Genomic DNA, 22341 nt, shown 5'->3' on the forward strand with positions numbered 1-22341 from the left:
CTTCTTTATCTGTTGATGGACATTTAAGTTGTTTCCATGTCCTAGCTATTGTAAATAGTGCTGCTCTGAGCATTGGGGTATATATATCTTTTTCACTTGGGGTTTCCTCAGGGTATTTTCCCAATAGTGGGATTGTTTGGTCATATGTAGTAGTAGTTTATCCTTGACGCCTATGTTTTCAGTCATTCCTGTTTTCTGATATGATAGCCATTTGTCATATAAAAGTGCTGCAGTCCTGAAGTTGTCTTTTCATTGTCATTCACCTATAAGTATTTTTTGATTTGCTTTATTTCTTTATTCTTCACACAAGGACTATTAAGTTTTGTTTATTTATTTATGTACTTCCGAAAAATTCATTTTAGTTTCCATATGGTGAGTTTTTTTTTTAACTTCATTTTGCTGTTTAATCCACCACAGTTTTCCTTCGAGTATGTAAATATAAACATCAATAATACATTTACATAAATATAAGTCCCCTGAAGCATCTCTTCTTAATCACCACCCAAGATTTCTTAGCTTTTCTCATAGATGTTTCTTCTCCTATCATTTCTTCAACTTTATTTTTCCCCACAATTCTCAATTCTTATGTTAATTTTGTTTAAAAATAAATAAATAGAAATAAAATAATGAAATTTATAACTCTGAGTAGACAAGAGGCTTTATTAATCTGGAAGTTAAAATGTATCAGGAAGTACAGGTTGGTTTAGACCAGTCATTTCTAGATCTGAGAAGTTTATAAGGTTGTTTCTAAATTTGAATGCCATTCAAACGCTTTGGAAGACTTGTTGATTAATGCAGGAGGAGTAGCAGAGAAAATGTAAAAGTTCCAAGGAAATGAAAATATTTTCTCTAATACAGAATGTAATAAATGGAACTAATAATAAAAATAAATTAAGTAAAAGTTTTTGGTGTTGTAGAAGACTCTTGAGAGTCCCTTGGACTGCAAGGAGATCCAACCAATCCATTCTGAAGGAGATCGGCCCTGGGATTTCTTTGGAAGGAATGATGCTAAAGCTAAAACTCCAGTACTTTGGCCACCTCATGCGAAGAGTTGACTCATTGGAAAAGACTCTGATGCTGGGAGGGATTGGGGGCAGGAAGAGAAAGGGACGACAGAGGATGAGATGGCTGGATGGCATCACTGACTTGATGGACGTGAATCTGAGTGAACTCCGGGAGTTGGTGATGGACAGGGAGGCCTGGCGTGCTGTGATTCATGGGGTCGCAAAGAGTCGGACATGACTGAGTGACTGAACTGAACTGAACTGAAAAGTTTTTGGTGTGTTTGATTTTTGAAAGGAGTTGTTCATGATAGGAAGCTAAGTAATAAATTTCTTTAGTTGGGAAAGAAGTATCTAATTTGTCCCAGCAAACAAAATATTATGACCTGTAGTGTAAAGAAAGAGACTCATTAAAACATTGCCCACATTCTCAGAGTAGAATAGAGAGTTTGAAGACAAACAAAATTTACTGAATGTCAGATTATTATAGGCATATGGATGTCATGCATTTTTACCAGCTACTTAATTGTACTGAATCTCAATTGCATACATTTGAAGCAATCTGACCTATTCAAACATACCTAGAAAGCTTTTATGTATCAGATAAGGTAAAGATGTTCTGAAAATCATATAGTTTCAGAGAAACTACAAAAAACATGTCATATAGTAATAGTAATCATCTCCTTGGAATTAAAAGTCCACAATAACACGAAATTTGTTTTATGAAATTATAACTATAAATTTTTAAACATAATTCTTATAAAATACTTCCCAGAAAATAAAAGATAGAAATACTAATAGCTTGCATAAATTGAGCATTTTCTCTGTGCCAGGCAGTATGTTAGTTTTCATGATTATATCATTACGTTCTCACAATACTAGCTGTTGTTGTTATTTGTAATGAGGAAACTGAAGCTTAGGGAACTTATGCCAACTTGCCCAGGGTAAAAATAAATGGTGGTAATAAGTGGTGGCTCTTGAATTTAAACTGAAGTTAGTCTGACTCCAGAATTCAAGTCCCACTGCTTCGCTAAAGTGGCCAACTGCTTTGCCAACTTGAAATCTGAAACTGGATTAAATTAATTGCATGAAAATAGTGAGATTAGCCATAGATGACAGTTAGGAAAATAATTGTTAATTCAATATGACAAAACTTCAGAACTGTTATTGCCTATGACAATCATGCCTCAACTCTGGTCTAGACTTGTCTAAGCCTGGTTCTTCTGGGTGTGGGCAGGCAAGATGAGGTGGGGTCATGGCTTCATGTAAACTGTTGTCAAGGATTTTGCTTTTGTTTGAGGTGTTGGGTCCACTGGGCTTACTATTAAAAAATATCAATTCAAGAACTTACTAAAAGCAGACCTTGCCTTAAATACAACATGATGATGTTGTCATGAACTGGGATTATGACTAATCCAAAACCCAATCCTCTGTAATTGATATCAGCAAAATAAATGACCATAAAAGGGGAAGGGGAGAATTAAATTTGAATGTTCTCAGTTTGAGAACTTCCCTTTAAACACCATTTTAGAAACATCTGAGGAGACAATATTCTCTTTTCCCAGTGTGTGGCACTCTTCTTCCATCTGATCCCCTGCCCTTCTCTGAAAACCATCACCCCAGGACTTTCCTGATCTGCTTCTTAGTCTCACCTGATGACTCATTTTGGCTGGAGTCTAGTTGTTAGAAGTTAAGCAAATTATTTTGTTATAGAGAATGTAAGAAACTGGATATGCAGGGACATTTTGGATAATCAGGATTTGGAAATGGAAAGAGAATGAAATAAAAAGCTGACCTGCCTGATATACTTATGACCATGGATCAACAGTTTTAGAGATAGTTGGACCAAATATCCTGCTATGATTGACTGAATGTTGGGCATGGCTGTTCGTATATGGTCTTTTGCACCTGGTAATCAGGAAAACAGAGTTTGTTTTCTTATCTTTAACTAGCTTCAGGAGTTAAGAAAATAATATCAATAGTTAAATGATTCTTGCTTATATTTTCTTTTATTCAATTTTAGGAGACTTGAGCAGATAATATTTAAGCTTCTCTTTATAGAAAGATCTAGATAGATAAGGTACATAGAGAAGTACCTTGGCATGCTGAATAGTGAAACAAGTTTATATAACAGCATTCTTACTTTTATAAATTATTTGTTGCATACTGAATGCTTTGAAGAAGTATGAGTGGATGTCATAAGAATAAGTTTATGCTCTGGTCATTTATGCTGCAAAAGTCCTCTCTAAGTAGCCTGCTGCATGCATGAAATGACTGCATGTTCACAAATGGCTTTTTCAACTTGGGCTCCCTAGGCTCTCTGCTATGACTCATTCCATTTCTTTCGGAGTGTGTTCTACCCTCTTACCTCCTCTGGAGTCAGTATTTATCCCTCCTTTGTTGCTGTTGTTTTGTTGCTAAGTCATGTCTGACTCCATGGACTGGAGTCCACCAAGGTCCCCTGTCCGTAGGATTTCTCAGGCAAGGATACTAGAGTAGATTACCATTTCCTTCTTCAGGGGATCTTTCAGACCTGGGGACCAAACCTGTGTCTCCTGCAAGAATCTCCTGTAGGCAGATTCTTTACCACTGAGCCACCAGTAATACTCTCTTTAGAGTATTACAAATGGGACTCCTTGTTTAGTCAGCTTGTTTAAAGGAAGATGATTGCACATAAAGTATATAGTCTGTTTTACTCTTTATTCTCATTCCCTGTAATTCCTCTGCCCTAGCTTGGGAATGGGAAAGGTGGAACTGGGGGACGGGTGATAATTTCTGGTTTTAGACTTTGCAGCTGGTTTGGCTTTTGATGGCCATAGGTTAGGGGGAAATACATGTCTATAAAATTCAAATGAGGAAGATAATTTACAATCAGTGTTTAATATGCATTACTTCTTGTTTTCACAGTAACTCTGCAAGATATGATTAGTACAATCTTTATTTTACAATGAGGAAACCAAGGCTTTCTGAGTTAAATAAATTATCTATGGTGATAATGTTAGTGACTGCTAAACTACAGTTGTGGCCAGGTTCCCTGACTACAGAGTGTGGCACCTGCTGGGTACAGGGTGTTTGATGAATAAATTCAAGAGAGCAGAGACTATTGGGTGCCGTCTTGAATTTATTCACAGGATACTCTGTACATTAGATCAGTGATAAAAAAGAGAAGATATCTAATTACTGTTTTCTGTGGAACTTTAGCTTCCTGACCATCACATCAAAGAATTTAAGAAAGAAAATTTAATTTTATTGTTGAATTATAAGAAAATAATGATTTGTATTACTTATTTGACTAATATTCTAATTTGACTTCGCTACAAAGTTGATGATATTGTTTTTTGAAGCATCTGAATTGAATTCAGCAGTATGACTTTTCACATCTCACTAATATTAATATGGGAGTAAATTCACTATAAGCATGACAAATTCTGAAGCTAAAGGGCACGCTATGACAATTAAGTTCAACCCTGACTTGGCCTCTTCATACATATGCACTTCAGTGACAATATATCCATGAATAGGAACACATGCTTCTTACTTATTTCATGCAGTAAAGAATAAAATTGATGAAGTTAATAAAACAACAAAAGAATGTTCTGGAAACTTTGAATACAGATTCAAGACAATTTCTTTAATTTAATTTTGTCCCTTATTATCAGCTAGTCATTGTTTTTAATGTTCTTTTCTGGTTTGTATTCTTTTCTCAATTTTAAATTAAAAAAAATTTTTTTGTGTGACTGTTCTGGGTCTTTGTAGCTTTGCATGGGCTTTCTCTAGTTGAGGTGAATGGGGGCTACACCTCATTGCAGTTCACAGGCTTCTCATAGCAGTGACTTCTCTCATTGTGGAGCACAGGTTCTTGGGGGATGGGCTTCAGTAGTTGCAGCACTCTGGCACAGTAGCTGAGACACATGGGTTTAGTGGCTCCATGGCACGTGGGCTCTTCCTGGACCAAGGATCAAACCTTTGTCTCCTGCAGTGGCAGATGGATTCTTATCGACTGTGCCACCAGAGAAGTCTTCTTTTATTTTGAAGTCTAATTTCTCAAGGGATGAACTTAGACATACATCATCAGTGTTCGTGTATATTTGTATCAGTTCACTGAGCAACAGTTCTAACACAAATTAAAGGAAGATGTAGATTGTTTTTACTAGTGCTAAATTGTCTCGGTATCTGTACATAATAATCGAATGGGTTTTACATTCAGCCTCTCAAGTTTCCTCATATGATCTAATTTTTAAGATTTAGTTCATGTTTTACTCATCTAACTTTGCCGTTACTTGAGAAATAAGGACTTAGTAAATCAAGAAAATAAAATTTATCTGCACAACATAATCTGTCCCTAGAATCATTACAAAGTGGCCAGTTCTAGAAGTATTGCTGCTGTAGCAACTTACAAGCCAAGCTACCACTTATGATTTGAATGCTAATTGTAAATAGATGAACTAGATAAAGTTCATAGTATCTTTGGAATATAAGCAGAGTTTTAACATGTATTATGTAGTTGAAACTCCTACGTGAAACTGAAGTTTGTTAGGGGGTGCAATGGACTCTCTTTAGGAATCTCTGCTAGTCACGAAGGGAAATTGCTAGGAAGATCTAAAACTGTGGCCTTAATCTAATAAAAATAGCTGTTTCTTTGCTCTTGTCCCTTCTCTGTAGTCTCCGTTGACCCAGATAGAGTTGATAATGTGAGACTGACTTGGAATGGACTTGGATCAATGGACTTGGATGAGAAGCTGTAGATCCTCTTATGCTCTCTTTGATTTAACAGGTGAGAAAAACTAAAGCTCAGAATCCAATTAGGCAGACTTCTGATCCCCAGTCTCTTGTTCTTTCTTCTGTTCTTCTCTACTTCTGTTTAGCATCTTCAAACTACACAAGGTCTACACTGATTTGATGTATTAAGTCACTAAGTATCTTCCCTCTACTCCACCTAGATGAGATTCCGTACAGACATGTAAAAGAGTTGCACATCTCTTGTTTCTAGCTACAATGATAAATTCCCCTAAAGTAAATCATCCTTTACTGAAAAGCAGTGTGAGTCAGAAATACATATTTCTTGTTAAGCAGTAGCAGTTTTTGAGAAAAGAAAATAAACGTTTTAGGCAGCTTCGAAAACCACTCCACTCGGTTAGGATGGATTTTTCCTAGCTCACACATGTTCATCTCTTTAGACATGTAGATTTTAACTTTTAACAGTGTTTGACTTCTGTGATAGATTCATGATAGTTAATGATAAGACTCTCAGGCCATTTCACATTTGAAAAATCTATATAATGCATTTTGGACTTCATAGACTCTTGGATTTAAAGATATTGTGGTGTAAATAATAAAATATGAAACAAATCCACTTAAGGCACACTTCTCTGTCGGATGACACGCCTACTGGCAAATCACTTTTAAGAAACGTAATTACTCTTTAATGACATGTGACCAAGAAAGCCCATTTAAAAATGCCATTTGATTTATACTTAGTCCCAAATCAAAATCAAGGGATTTCAGTGACAAAGATGTTCCATTTTCATATTATATTATGTACAAAATTCATATTTGAAAGGGAACATTTTGGTTTTTTTAAAGAATACTACATTTATTTTGAGTTCTTCAGCTCAGTTCAGTCTCTCAGTCGTGTCCGACTCTTTGCGGGCCCATGAATCGCAGCATGCCAGGCCTCCCTGTCCATCACCAACTCCCGGAGTTCACTCAGACTCATGTCCATAGAGTCAGTGATGCCATCCAGCCATCTCATCCTCTGTCGTCCCCTTCTCTTCCTGCCCCCAATCCCTCCCAGCATCAGAGTCTTTTCCAATGAGTCAACTCTTCTCATGAGGTGGCCAAAGTACTGGAGTTTCAGCTTCAGCATCATTCCTTCCAAAGAAATCCCAGGGCTGATCTCCTTCAGAATGGATAGGTTGGATCTCCTTGCAGTCCAAGGGATTCTCAAGAGTCTTCTCCAACACCGCAGTTCAAAAACATCAATTCTTTGGCGCTCAGCCTTCTTCACAGTCCAACTCTCACATCCATACATGACCACTGGAAAAACCACAGCCTTGACTAGATGGACCTTTGTTGGCAAAGTAATGTCTCTGCTTTTCAATATGCTATCTAGGTTGGTCATAACTTTTCTTCCAAGGAGTAAGCGTCTTTTAATTTCAAGGCTGCAGTCACCATCTGCAGTGATTTTGGAGCCCAAGAAAATAAAGTCTGACACTGTTTCCACTGTTTCTCCATCTATGTGCCACGAAGTGATGGGACCAGATGCCATGATCTTCGTTTTCTGAATGTTGAGCTTTAAGCCAGATTTTTCACTCTCCTGTTTCATTTTCATCAAGAGGCTCTTTAAGTCTTCTTCACTTTCTGCCATAAGGGTGGTGTCATCTGCATATCTGAGGTTGTTGATATTTCTCCTGGCAATCTTGATTCCAGCTTTTGCTTCATCCAGCCCAGCATTTCTCATAATGTACCCTGCATACAAGTTAAATAAGCAAGTTGACAATTTATAGCCTTGATGTACTCCTTTTCCTATTTGGAACCAGGCTGTTGTTCCATGTCTAGTTCTAACTGTTGCTTCCTGACCTGCATATACATTTCTCAAGAGGCAGATTGGGTGGTCTGGTATTCCCATCTCTTTCAGAATTTTCCACAGTTTCTTGTGATCCACACAGTAAAGGCTTTGGCATAGTCAATAAAGCAGAAATAGATGTTTTTCTGGAACTCTCTTGCTTTTGCCATCATCCAACGGATGATGGCAATTTGATTTCTGGTTCCTCTGCCTTTTCTAAAACCAGCTTGAACATCTGGAAATTCACGGTTCATGTGTTGCTGAAGCCTGGCTTGGAGAATTTTGAGCATTACTTCACAAGCGTATGAGATGAGTGCAATTGTGTGGTAGTTGGAGCATTCTTTGGCATTGCCTTTCTTTGGGATTGGAATGAAAAGTGACCTTTTCCAGTCCTGTGGCCGCTGCTGAGTTTTCCAAATTTGCTGGCATATTGAGTGCAGCACTTTCACAGCATCATCTTTCAGGATTTGAAATAGCTCAACTGGAATTCCATCACCTCCACTAGCTTTGTTCATAGTGATGCTCTCTAAGGCCCACTTGACTTCACATTCCAGGATGTCTGGCTCTAGGTGAGTGATCACACCATCGTGATTATCTTGATCATGGAGATCTTTTTTGTATAGTTCTTCTGTGTATTCTTGCCACCTCTTCTTAATATCTTCTGCTTCTGTTAGGTCCATACCATTTCTGTCCTTTATCGAGCCCATCTTTGCATGAAATGTTCCCTTGGTATCTCTAATTTTCTTGAAGAGACCTCTAGTCTTTCCCATTCTCTTGTTTCCCTCTATTTCTTTGCATTGATTGCTGAGGAAGGCTTTCTTATCTCTTCTTGCTATTCTCTGGAACTCTGCATTCAGATGCTTATATCTTTCCTTTTCTCCTTTGCTTTTTGCTTCTCTTCTTTTCACAGCTATTTGTAAGGGTTAGTACTTTATAAAAACATATAAGAGCACTAAAGTATAGTACTTTCCAGCTAAATGCACTACATGCTAATTTTTGAGAAGCAATTTCTTTTAAAACGGTTTTTTTTTAAAATATAATTTTTAGTACACAAAGTAATGGTTCGGGGTAGCATCAGGGAAAAATCAGATGTGCAAAAATATGGTTCCCTGCATGATGGAATATACATTAATAGAAACAGGCAGAGGAAAAGCAAAGGGGCACCTTTTTGTCCTGAGGGTCACTGCTCTCTTTATTTGAAGCCTCTCATTTAGGTCAAATGAAGGCCAGCATCACAGGTCCTGAGTAGTAGGACCACTGGGAGCACCCTGACCAGGACAGCTGGCCACCAGCCCCCATTCAGAATGCCTTTCATCTCTCCTTCCTTTGTTCTCCTTGTGCTCATATGTTGCTCCTCCTTATGGCCCTTCTCTTGTCTACTTTATGAAATAGGTTGTCCTGGTTGGACTCTTTCATAAGTTTCTTTCATAAGAAACAATTTGAGACTGAAAACAAGGTCTTTTGTTTTTACATTGCATTTGGTCAGATGATGCCTTGTAGATAGCATGCCTTAACAGTGGTATTTTAAGCATTCTGGGGACGATGTAGGAGGGACATTTAAAAACACAAGCTTTCCTGATTCCTCTACTTAAATTATATGGGCAGCCACCATATCAAGATGGTCAACTCCAATAATGTGAATCTCTCAGGCAGTTCGTATTTTCATTTCTTCATTCAATAACTATTTACTGAATGCTGACAAAGGGCCAGGCCCTGACTGAGGTGTTGGGCTAATAGAAATGAACATCACAGGCAAAGTACTGACCTTCATGGAATTTACAATTTAACTGGTAAGAAATATGAAGGATGGGTTGTTATGGGAACACAGGACAGAGAGAACTAACATATCTGAAGAGGCCTAGAAAAACCCTGGGATGGAGTAATAGGCCAAAAACAAGGGCTGGCCAGTAAGTTAACTGCCCATCAGTGCCCCAAATACCTGCTATATTGTTAGCCAGAGACATTTCCCTGCTTTCTGTCAGGCTGTTCTTGTCATTCCCAGCCTAATGATGGTTGGCACAGAAATGAGAGAAAACACACCCTCTGCTGCTCTGCTAAGGACTGACATTTATTTTGCACTTTTTATTCTCTATTTGTGCTTTATCTCTCTAGAATAAAAATACAGAATGTTATTTTTAAGTGTAGTATGTTTTCTGATCAGTTTTCATTAGCCTGATATGAAACTGGAAGTTTAGGAAAGAAATACTTAGAATTATAAAAGGTTAATGCACCAGGGGCTGAGCCAAAAAGGATGCTTAAAAATAAGGTGGAGTCAGAATATTTACTCAAAATATGACTAAACACTTCATCAATCAAATTAGAAGAGATTTTAAGAGACCTGGTAAAAATTATAATTCACTTTTCATTGGACACTCCACACTAAAGCATACACACACAACTCTAAATGACTGTTTTTCTTAAGGTTAGAATGGCGCTTCAGTAATAGGAATATTTTAAACAAAGTCCTGTTAGAAATTTTTGTTTGAAAACAGAGTCAATATCCTTTAAACAAATACTTTCTGGGCAGCTGCCAGCGGCACTTTGCCACACTGGAAACGAGGAAGGTCGCAGGACAGAAACAGTCTTGCTTCTGCACTGCTTGAAATATATTTTTATTGTTTTATTCAAACTCAGTGTTTTCACTGCTCAAAAAGCTTTCATAAATGCTTTTTTATTGGAAAATTCCTTCCAAACATTATTCTAAAATAATAGCATATAACATTTTGTCATCTACTTCATATTAAGTGTACCATAAAATCCTTTCAGGTTCAACTGAGTATGTTTTTCATTTGACCAGTCCATTCAACAAGCACTGGATTGCTGGGGGTTTTTACACAGTTTCTACTTTTCCTCTCTCAGTTCCTGACACACTATTAAACACAATTCCTGACACAGTCTATTACATTATTTCTTATATGACTGCACCTTTAATAGATTTAGGGGAACTTATTTCCTTTAATGGATCTGTTGTTTTTGCAGTACCTCTTTAAAAATTGTTCATTCTTGTTAGGTAGCAGCGGTGAGTCAGGCCCTCTCCTATGTCTGGGTCTTTTGCTTCTGTATGTGCCGTTTTCTTCTGCATCTGAACTCTAAGAAAAAAGCATCATCATCTTTTATTCCACTCAGCACAATGTGTTGTAGGTGAAAGCAAAATATTCTGGGCAGAAAGCTAATTAAAGTAAGATTAAGTATAGTGAGGAAGAAGTTATAGACCTTTTAGAAAATATATCAGTATAAGTATATAGAGGAGGGCTGTGTGCTAAGTTGCTTCAGGCATGTCCAACTCCTTGTGATGTTATGGGCTTTAGCCCTCCAGGCTCCTCTGTCCGTAGGATTCTCCAGGCAAGAATACTTTAGTGGCTTGCCATTTCCTCCTCCAGGGTATCTTCCCAACCCAGGGATCAAACCCACGTCTCTTACACCTTCTGCATTGGCAGGCAGGTTCTTTACCACTGGGAAGCCCATGTATAGGAGACGTTAGTTAAAATACGAAGGAGTTAGTTTTAGAATAGTCAGATAGGTGCTAATTTTAACAAGGGAATAAAATAACCTGTGAAACGCATTAATTTTAAAGCTTGGTATTGACTGCCAGTAATCTTTCCATCAAACTCTGGCAAACTCTACCTTGCAGGACACATCTGGCCCATTTTAGAATAGTCAGATAGGTGCTAATATTAATGAGGGAATAAAATAACCTGTGAAACTCATTAATTTTAAAACTTGGTATTGACTGCCAGTAATCTTTCCATCAAACTCTGGCAAACTCTACCTTGCCGGACACATCTGGCCCATTGTCCCTCTTTGTAAAGAGAGTTACAGTGGGACGCAGCCTTACCCATTCTTTCATGTTCTGCCTATGACTGCTTTTACACTATAATGTTAGAGTTGAGTAGGTTGCAGCAAAGACTCTTCTTCACAAAGCTGAAAATATTTACTATCTGACACTTTATAGGAAAAGGCCTACTCTAACAATTTTGCTTTGTCTCTCCTTTTTTTGACTAACAGTACATTAACTTCTAATATTCAAAGACAGTTGTCCAACAGAAGCCTTCAATGTTATATGAAATTGGGCAAAAGAATCAGATTTATAAACTGATTATTATGTTGCTTTTTACTACAGACAGTAGTAAATGATATATGAATTCAACTGATTACTGCAAAATTCTCTAGAACTCATGCAGGGAGGCAAAATTTTGTAAAAGTACAAAATTCAGAGAAAACATTATGTCTCATTACAAAGCTAAACAATTCACTAACTTTCTTCACTAACACAGCTAGATATAATGACTACACCCTCTGGCAGTAATCTGTTTCAAAAAGAACTGCTATGAAAATGAGTGGTCTTCCCAGTGGTAAAGAATCTGCCTGCCAGTGCAGGAGACTCAGGAGACACATATTTGATCCCTGAGTTGGGAAGCTCCCCTGGAGGAGCACACGGCAACCCACCCCAGTATTCTTGTCTGGAGTTATCCCAGGGACAGAAGAGCCTGTTGGGTTACAGTCGATAGAGTTGCAGAGAGCTGGACATGACTGAAGTGACTTAGCACAGTACACAGCACAGCACTGGAGGGTCATCTCTATGACAACTAGAGAAAATGAATCCTGAGCTTTCAAAAACAGTTCCAGCAAGACTGTGGCAAAACCGGTAGAAAGGTGATGATAAGCAGGACTGCAGCTTTCATTAGAGCTCATACTCTTAAATCAGGCTATTTAATGCATGAAATCATTACAGATTTCTGACCAAGCGAACTCTACCCGAACCTGTTTCAAAGGAAACATACATAGGGCTGACATGGATGCATACAATTTTGATAATTTGAACATTAAGAAGAGCCAGATTTCCTTTTATTAAATATGAGTATATTAAAGGAGGTAAGGGTGAGAATATTCAAAACAGCAACAATAGCACAGTGTAATTATTGTTGTAACATTTTTAGTTCTTGGATATGATTACAGATGTGTCTTTGATCCTAGAAATTGAAATTATTTTATACAAAATCGTTAAATATATACACCTCAGAGAAAGCAAGGTGTGTTACAGTTAATGATATGTACTTTTTGGCAGAGATTAGACAGATACTTATTTTTCTTTCTGGATGAACAAACTACAAATTCCATTTTCCCTTGCAATTCCATTTTCTTTGGTCTTGTCATGTGACTGCATTACAGCCAATGAAATATCATTGGGAAGTTGGGTGCTATTTCAAGGCTTGGGCTATAAAATCTCTCTCTGCATGATGACTTCTTTCTTTTCCTCCATCTGCTAGCCAGATTCTGCAAATCAGGCAAAGGCCTTGGCAATTGACTAACTTGTAAGATGGAAGGAGTTGGGTCTTAGAATCACTGAATAGAATATTCCTCAGGAAACATTCCGTTGGACTGTGATGGACTCCATATGGATGTCCAGTAGATTGTGTTAAGTCACTGAGAGTTTTTTGGGTAAGCAGCAAGAGATTATGTCAGCTGATACAATGTCACAGTCCCCTCCTTTGCTATGGACTCACGCCATGCCAGTGACAGGTACAAAAGAAGAAATGGTCAGTTCTATTTAAAGAGATGGAAGATACCATCCTTGAGTAGTAACTTGGAAAATGTACACGAGGACAATTCATCTAAAAAAGAATTTGGATTTTTGGATAAGACAACTTTTAATTTATAATATTGATTTTTAAAAAATGTAAGATAACACTAAACACAATCAAAATCCTTCCTTCACCTTCCAGAAATGCCATATCCTTCTTGGCTTGTTATGGTGTACAAAGTTCCCTTTAGCTAAAGAGAATATCTTCAAAAGTCTGGCACTAAAACACATGTTTTAACTAAAAAAGAACAACGTTATGAGGACTATCTTTTTTAAAATATTACACATATGTTCATTTATCCTAAGAGCCTGTTACTTCAGAAATCAGAGCATAGAATATCTAAATATACTGAAATACTCCAGTGGGATTTCTCTTCACGTGCATGCTAAGTCACTTCAGTTGTGTCCAACTCTTTGCGACCCTATGGACTGTAGCCCACCAGGATCCTGTCCGTGGGATTCTCCAGGCAAGAATACTGGGTTCCTATGCCCTCTTCTAGGGGATCTTCCCAACTCCGGGATCGAAGCTGGGTCTCCTGCGTTTCCTGCTTTGCAGGCAGATTCTTTACCATCTGAGACACTAAGGAAGCCCCAGGATTCCTCTTTATTAATATCCAAATAACAAGCTTGAGCTTCCAGTCCCAATTTTGTAAGAAGTATCTACCTTCTCTCAAATCATGGAATTTCAGAGAGGATTATATTATTGTGCTTATTCCCTAGTCTATATTTCTGATAATGCTAAATGATGATGCCAATTGTTGCCTCATTTCCTTGGCGGTCTTCTTTTCTTCACACCACTCTGGACTTCCTTCTTCTTTCCTCCTCTTCTTTAATTCCTCAAATAATAATATAAAACTTTTGAATACTTCCAATTGAAAAATAACATTTTGCCCCCTTTGACATCATGGTTAGTAGAAACTTCTTCTGATAAACAGAACAATCAGTATATTCTGAGTTAAGTTCAAACAGCGAAACAATACTAACAGCCGCAACAAGAAGAAGAAGATGGGTTTCTTTTTATTTTTTTATTATTTATTTATTTTTTATTTTACTTTACAATTCTGTATTGGTTTTGCCATACATTGACATGAATCCACCACGGGTGTACATGCTTTCCCAAACATGAACCCCCCTCCCACCCCAAGATGGGTTTCTTATTGAATCCTAGTCTTTCAAAGAAAAGAAAACTCTAGCATTTCCCTTAAATTGATGACTCCCTAACACAAAGAGCTTTATTCCTGAATTTTGCAAAGTAGTACCTGATGACATGAAGATGTTTGTTGTTTCTTATATTCATGAAAGAAAGTTGTTTTCCACTATGAATAGATGAAGTCTAAACTCAGTAATATGGTTAAACTTTTAAAATTTTATCATAGAGTACCTGTTTCATTTTTGTTGAACCAGTCTTCTAAGGTCTAGATCCTTTGTAATCCTTTACAAAAAAACCCATTCTATTTTTTAAAAATATTTCATCTCTAAAGGGAACCCTCTTACACTGTTGGGGGGGACTTAAGTTGGTACAGTCACTAGGGAAAACAATATGGACATTCCTCAAAAAAAAAAAAAATAATAGGGCTACCATATAATCCAGAAACTCCTCTTCTGGTCAAAACTATAATTCAAAAACATACATGGACCCCTAATTCATAGCAGAACTCTTCATAATAGCCAAGGCATGGCTTCCATTTCTAAATGTCCCATCACTTCATAGCCAGTAGATGGGGAAACAATGGAAACAGTGACAGACCTTATTTTCTTGGGCTCCAAAATCACTGTGGATGGTGACTTCAGCCATGAAATTACAAGACACTTGCTCCTTGGAAGAAAAGCTATGACAAGCCTAGATAGCATATATATTAAAAAGCAGAGACATCACTTTGCCAACAAAGGTCTATATAGTCAAAGCTATGAATATTTTCCAGTAGTCATGTATGGATGTGAGAATTGGACCATAAAGAAGGCTGAGCACTGAAGAATTGATGCTTTTGAACTGTGGTGCTGGAGAAGACTCTTGAGAGTCCCTTGGACAGCAAGGATATTAAACCAGTCAATCCTAAAGGAAATCAATCCTAAATAGTCATTGGGAGGACTGATGCTGAAGCTGAGGCTCCAATACTTTGGGCACCTGATGCAACAAGCTGACTCATTGAAAATGATGATGCTGGGAAAGATTGAGGGTAGCAGGAAAAGGGGGCAACAGAGGATGAGAAGATTGGATTGCATCATTGATTCAATGGACAGGAATTTGAACAAATTCTGCGAGATAGTGAAGGACAGGAAAGCCCATGGGGCTGCAAGAGTTGGACAGGACTGAGTAACTGAACAACAACAACAAGATGCAAACTGTTGTATTTGGATAAACAACAAGGCCCTACTGTATAGCATAGGGTATTATATTTAATATCCTATAATAAACCATAATGGAAAAGAATATATATATGTCTAACTGAATCATTTTGCTGTGCAGAATAAGTTAACATTGTAAATCAGCTATATTTCAATAAAAATAAAAATCTGAAAAAAACAAATATTTTACCTCTGAGTATGAGAGAACAGGTAAATCTTTCTGCAAATGTAGGAGATTTATATGTGTAGTAAAATGAAGGGGCATATTTTTCTTCTCTTATTTGATAAGGAATATACATTTTCTTTTTTTTTGGAATACACATTTTCTAAAATGCACGTTTCTACAAAGTTTACAACAAAAATATAAAAGATATTTGGGAAACCATTCAAGCGAATAAATTCATGTAAGTTGAAGGCAGAAAATAGTTTTGTTTGCTAAAAATCTGAGGCGATTCTTTTTTTTCAAAAAAGTCTGAGTTGAATCCAGCATACTGTCACCTGCTATAGTAGCAGTAATTTTAATATAAAAATAAATTATTAAATACAATAATAAAATAAAATAACACAATCACTCAGAAATATTTGTATTGTGTTTCCCAGTATAATTTAGCCTAAATCCTTACCAATATGGACTCCTTTTTCGTGTTCTTAAAGATGTGTTTACTGTAGAAATAGACCATATGTTTCTCTAGTAATGAAGAGGCTGGACACTGGGTTGTGATTGTGATCTTAAACTCAGGAACATGGAAACAATTCCCAGCAGCTTATTTTTGTTGTATCCCTAGTTGGACTCCTCAATTATTGGTGAACATACACAAAATTTTCCAAATGAAGACAAGTGCACACTGCTGGACTGTTGGGTCCTGTCATCTATTGTGTATTTGTTGTTCATTATTTTGGAGTCTCCATTCCAGACAGTCTCTCTTAACTCAATTTTCATTTGCAAGGATTACTACATTAAAAGCAGTAGCTCTATTAAGTCAAATGTCCAATTACAGAGCTATCTGCTTTCATAGGGAAGGGACTATAGGAAGAGAGCTTATAGCTCCAAAAAACAAACCATTAGATTCTTATTTTGTCTCAGAATAATAAGAAAAATAGTGAAAACAGGAAGAAAACTACTGATAACTGAATATACTTCTCATTTGAACAACTTAGATCCTTAACAGACATTGAGTTCTGGCTCCACTGATGCTTTATTTTATATATTTTTCTTGTAAACTTTTTATTTTGTATTGAAGTATAGCCAATTAATTATGTTATGCTAATTTCAGGTGAACAGCAAAGGAACTCAGCCATACATTCTGAATCTGTACCTAAGGGAGGGATTCAGGATTTAGAAAAAGATTTCCCAGTAGGATCACTGTTTGACCAAGTTCTATTAAGATTATTTCAACATTTCCTCTATGTTTTTCAGCTGTGAATAGATTCTAGTATTTTAAATTGGAAGTAGAATAATGTTCATTGGATTATATTTTTAGTCTCTATTGCAGGTGACTTTTTAAAAGGGGCCTGGAAAGTCAAAGCAGAAATGTGTCTTTGAGTTTGTCCCTGATGAAATGAAAGTGGATTCCAAGCTGTTGGAAATTTTGGTTCCATCTAGAAGATAACAGGGCTACCCGCAACAACAAGAAAGGAGGTATTTCTGTATAGTAAGTGGGACAAATGTACTGGTACAAAATTCCTTGTAGGATGATTTACACAGCTAAATTTGTCTTCACCCTCTTCCTTCCCACTCAAGGAAGGACACAACCAACTTCATGTCTTCCTTTCCTGGCCTCTGATGCCCCAAAATCTGCTCAATTGTAAATTTAGGAAAATTTGTTGATAGAACCATTTTGAAATCATAAAAGTAGTTATTCATTTGATTGAACTATTTATTTTTTTAATTTTCAACAGAATTTCACAACTTTTTTCCCTTACTTCAATAGAGTATTACTGAGAAGTAAACTGATTTGATTTAAAATGCCAGCTTTGCAACCTGAACATTACATGGTAGTCAGTAGGAAAAACAAGTCTCTAATTACATCACCTTCCCTTTTTGCAGCTAGCTTATTATTTTGTTTTGTTTTTTCTTACATACGCCCAAAGGTACAAAATGCCTTTCTAATGCTCCTGGTGAACTAAGCATGTCACTCCAGCTTGCCTGCTTTGGGGAGGGCTAAGGCACTGTGGTAGCCCAATGTCCCTCATTCTTTTACAACCTACTTTTGATGCACATATTTAGAAAGGAGTTGACATACTTAGCATGTTATTCATTTCAAGAGTATTTAAACAAAAGACATACTCATCTTATGACCAGATGAAGCTCTAAAGGTGTAATATTGGTATCTAGAAGTCCAGGGGGAATTAATTTATAGAGAGATTGTCTCACTAAGCCTTAAAATCCCAAACCTTCTATATAGGCATTGCAGGACAGTTCTTAACATAGTTTATTTCCCCTCATCCAGGTCTAAATGCTTCTGTCATGAATTGTGTATTAACTCACAAGGCTTGTTAATGTCTGCATGCCCAGGAGAAATAAATGCTATTGGTTAATTGGAGGCCCACCACTTTCGGCACTGAAATTGAATTTAGCAAATTTTGTTGCTAAACAAAGTTCCCAAAACAATGGTCTTGGAAATTTGGCCCCAAGAATAGTAAGAACTAGGAAAACTATTTTGAACTTGGGTACATAGAGCATTAGCTTTGCTCTCTTCAGATTCACAAATACACATTTACAAGAGTTTTTAAAGCATTATTCTTTGATTTTAATGACTCTAAAAAAATATTCTCTCATGATATAACCTCTTTACTTTCATTGCCAAGCCAAAAACAAGCCTGTCTGACTCTCCCATAGGTATAAAGGAAGAGCAAAAGACGCCAAGTTAGTCAATTTGACTACACATATTTTGAAGTGCATCAGGTCTATGCTCTTCAGTTCAGTTCAGTTCAGTTCAGTCGCTCAGTCATGTCCGACTCTTTGCGACCCCATGAATCGCAGCATGCCAGGCCTCCCTGTTCATCACCATCTCCCGGCGTTCACCCAGACTCATGTCCATCGAGTCAGTGATGCCATCCAGCCATCTCATCCTTGGTCGTCCCCTTCTCCTCCTGCCCCCAATCCCTCCCAGCATCAGAGTTTTTTCCAATGAGTTAACTCTTCTCATGAGGTGGCCAAAGTACTGGAGCTTCAGCTTTAGCATCATTCCTTCCAAAGAAATCCCAGGGCTGATCTCCTTCAGAAGGGACTGGTTGGATCTCCTTGCAGTCCCAGGGACTCTCAATAGTCTTCTCCAACAATCCAGTCCAATGTTTCAACTGATCATCACTTAAGGTAGAAGTCAATTTAATTTCCCAGATGCCGAGTAACGCATTTTTCCACCAACCTGCTATTACAGAAAAAAAATCAAAGTTAGAAGTTAGCAATAGCTCTATACTTTTAGTACTCTGATTAGAGGTCATATTGAGGGCATTTTCAAGGACTCCTGATGAATATAAGTTCTCAGACTTGAGGTTGGAAATCTATAATAACAGAGAAATATTTCTGATTTCTAATCTACCACAAGGGGGGAAAATGCTAAGAATGAAGGTGGATACTGATGGTAAGGTTTTTCAGTTTTATTTTTGTGTGTGTACATAAAAAGTTATATTACTGCGTTAACTGAGATTAGGTTCAGTTGAATGTTACAGAAAATCCCAAATAACAGTGGCTTACATAGGATGGAAGTTTATTTTTCATTCAGGTAAAAGTTCTAAAGGTGTCTAAAGTGTTGCAGTGTATTAATGATTCAAGATACTTATGGCATCATTCTCCACTAAGACCACCATTCCCAAGGTCACCTCATGACTAAAGATGGCTGTTGAAGATCTAGTCATTACATCTGCATCACAGCAATCAGGAAAGAAAGCAAATAAAAGAATATAGTCTCTCCCTCTAGGATCACTTTCTATCACTTCTATTTTTATCTCATTTGTCAGATATATAGCCAAGTGGCAGTACATAGTTCCAAAGCACTGTAGGGATGTAGTCACTATTTTTGTGAATATACATTTGGGTAAGACTCAGAGGTCTAGTAATAGGAGAGAATGAATATAGGAAGAAAATTACAAGTCCATTATAATTGCATACATAATATGTGACTTTGGACAAGTTACTCTTCTTAGTCTCAGTTTTATCACCTGTATAAAAAGGATGGTATTTCTCTATCTTTTGGTGTCATTGGCAGAATTATATGAGGTAGTATATATAAACGCCTTTGCAAAGTGTCTGATATACAAGATGTTCACAAAAAGGGCCGTGATTGCAATATACACCATTTTGGGTCCAAATAAATTTTCCTGTGATCCTTTATAGCAATAGTTCTTAACATCTTAGAGAATCTCTAGTGATTTATTTAGCTACCTACATCATTCATCTAAATACACCCCTAGATTTCCCTGTGATCCTTTCATAAGTATATGACCACACAATTAAAAATACTTTCAACCTGATGTTGACAGAGAAAGGAAGCAGAGCTTAAACAGACTGAGAAATATCTAAGCATTTAGTAGTAAATTATTTACAATAATACTATCCTCCTTAGGTAAGTGTTAGCTATTACTATTACTATTATTGTTTTAATATTATGATCATCATTGTCATTTTAGTTGCTGGACTCTGTGTCAAAATGTGGCTAGAAATATTTGAGTGGGTTGAAATTAGAGATCATAGCTCTAAAATAGTAGGAATGCATTAGTCAAGGTTAAGTCAGGGAAGCAGAGCTCCTTTGAACATTTGGGGAGTAAAAGATTTATCACAGACCTTAGATCTTACAGAAATATGGGAACAGGTGGTAAAGTGAAGGTCTGGAACAGAAAGTAGAGGTCAGACACAGACATTAACCAGTTCATGCCAAAAACTCTGGCAAGAATGACTAAGTCAGAGCTTGAAGACAAATACAGAAATTAAGCATGCCCAGACAATGAAATAGATTCAAAGGAGGATGCCATAGAGATGTCTACAAGAGGCTCTTAACCTCCAGGAAGCCATTGCCAAACATCTGCTGGTGGGCCCGGAACAGCTGCTGCCCAGCCTGGCCCCCAGCTGGGAAAGCAAGCTGATCAGAAAGCAGGAAGGAGTGGGGATGAGCTAGGATCTATTGGGCGCTTCTACGAAGAAACATCGCTGTAACTCATCCCACTGTCCTTCAATAAATCATGACTGCTATTAACTTCTACCTTCCAAGTCCTATCTAGCACCACACAGAGAAGGAGCTTCAGTAAAACATAAATCCCAGCTTCACCAAGTTGATGTAGCACAATCCAGCACTGGGATTTAATAAATGAAACCCTTATTTTCAGCTAAAAGTTCACATTAGTTAATAAATTTGCTCCCCTTAAACAATATTTATTTAGTAATCAAAAATTTTTAGATTCTTTAATAATTTGTTTATGATGTTACAGAGAACTATTCTTGACTTGGAAATAAATCAGCAAGATGATTGTGCAACCTTTTAATGTTATGCCAAAGTGCTATCTAACACACCTGACTCCCTCAGAAAATGGAATTTTCACTACGGCAATCGAAATTGATTTGGATCCAGGCACTTTACAACTTTAAAATATAGAATTTAAGTTGTAGAAAACTGATAAGATGCAATGGTTTATTTTTCTTTTGTCAGACTTGAGGACTTCAAAATCACAGTTTTATTGCTCTGTAGAACATAATCCCATTTGCACCTAATTTAGCCATATTATTTCAGCACCTTTCTTCACTGATCATATAAAATTCCTGTTTTTCATTCTATTGGTTCCCTCATTAATGAGCTTAAACTGTCAGGTATGCTTATATATATACTTCCCAGGTGGCTCTAATGTGTAAAGAACCCATCTGTCAATGCAGGAGACATAAAAGACCTGAGTCTGTCCTACCTACCTTGCAAAAGTCCTCATGTTTATAAAAATAGTAATAGTCTTGTGATGATTGTCAAAGTTAAATTTTAAAAATGTTTAAAAATTAATTGGCATTCATATATGTATGTATGTGAGTGCTATGTCGCTTCAATCATGTCTGACTCTTTGTGACCCTGTGGACTATAGCCTGCCAGGCTCCTCTGTCCATGGGTTTCACCAGGCAAGAATACTGGAATGGGTTGCCATGCCTTCCTCCAGGGGATCCCCCTCACCCAGGGATTGAACTCATGTCGCCTATATTGGAAGACAGAATCTTTCCTGCTATGCCACCTGGGAAGGTCAATAGCATATTTGAAGGTAATGTTCAAGCTGGTTTTAGAAAAGGCAGAAGAACCAGAGATCAAATTGCCAACATCCGCTGGATCATGGAAAAAGCAAGAGAGTTCCAGAAAAACATCTATTTCTGCTTTATTGACTATGCCAAAGCCTTTGACTGTGTGGATCACAATAAACTGGAAAATTCTGAAAGAGATGGGAATACCAGACTACCTGACCTGCCTCTTTAGAAATCTGTATGCAGGCCAGGAAGCAACAGTTAGAACTGGACATGGAACAACAGACTGGTTCCAAATAGGAAAAGGAGTACATCAAGGCTGTATATTGTCACCCTGCTTATTTAACTTCTATGCAGAGTACATCATGAGAAACGCTGGACTGGAAGAAACACAAGCTGGAATCAAGATTGCCGGGAGAAATATCAATAACCTCAGACATGCAGAAGACACCACCCTTATGGCAGAAAGTGAAGAGGAACTAAAAAGCCTCTTGATGAAAGTGAAAGAGGAGAGTGAAAAAGTTGGCTTAAAGCTCAACATTCAGAAAACGAAGATCATGGCATCCGGTCCCATCACTTCATGGGAAATAGATGGGGAAACAGTGGAAACAGTGTCAGACTTTATTTTGGAGCCCCCCAA

Source organism: Oryx dammah, unplaced genomic scaffold (genome assembly GCF_014754425.2).
Source record: "Oryx dammah isolate SB20612 unplaced genomic scaffold, SCBI_Odam_1.1 HiC_scaffold_20, whole genome shotgun sequence".
NCBI classification, from domain to species: Eukaryota; Metazoa; Chordata; class Mammalia; order Artiodactyla; family Bovidae; genus Oryx; species Oryx dammah.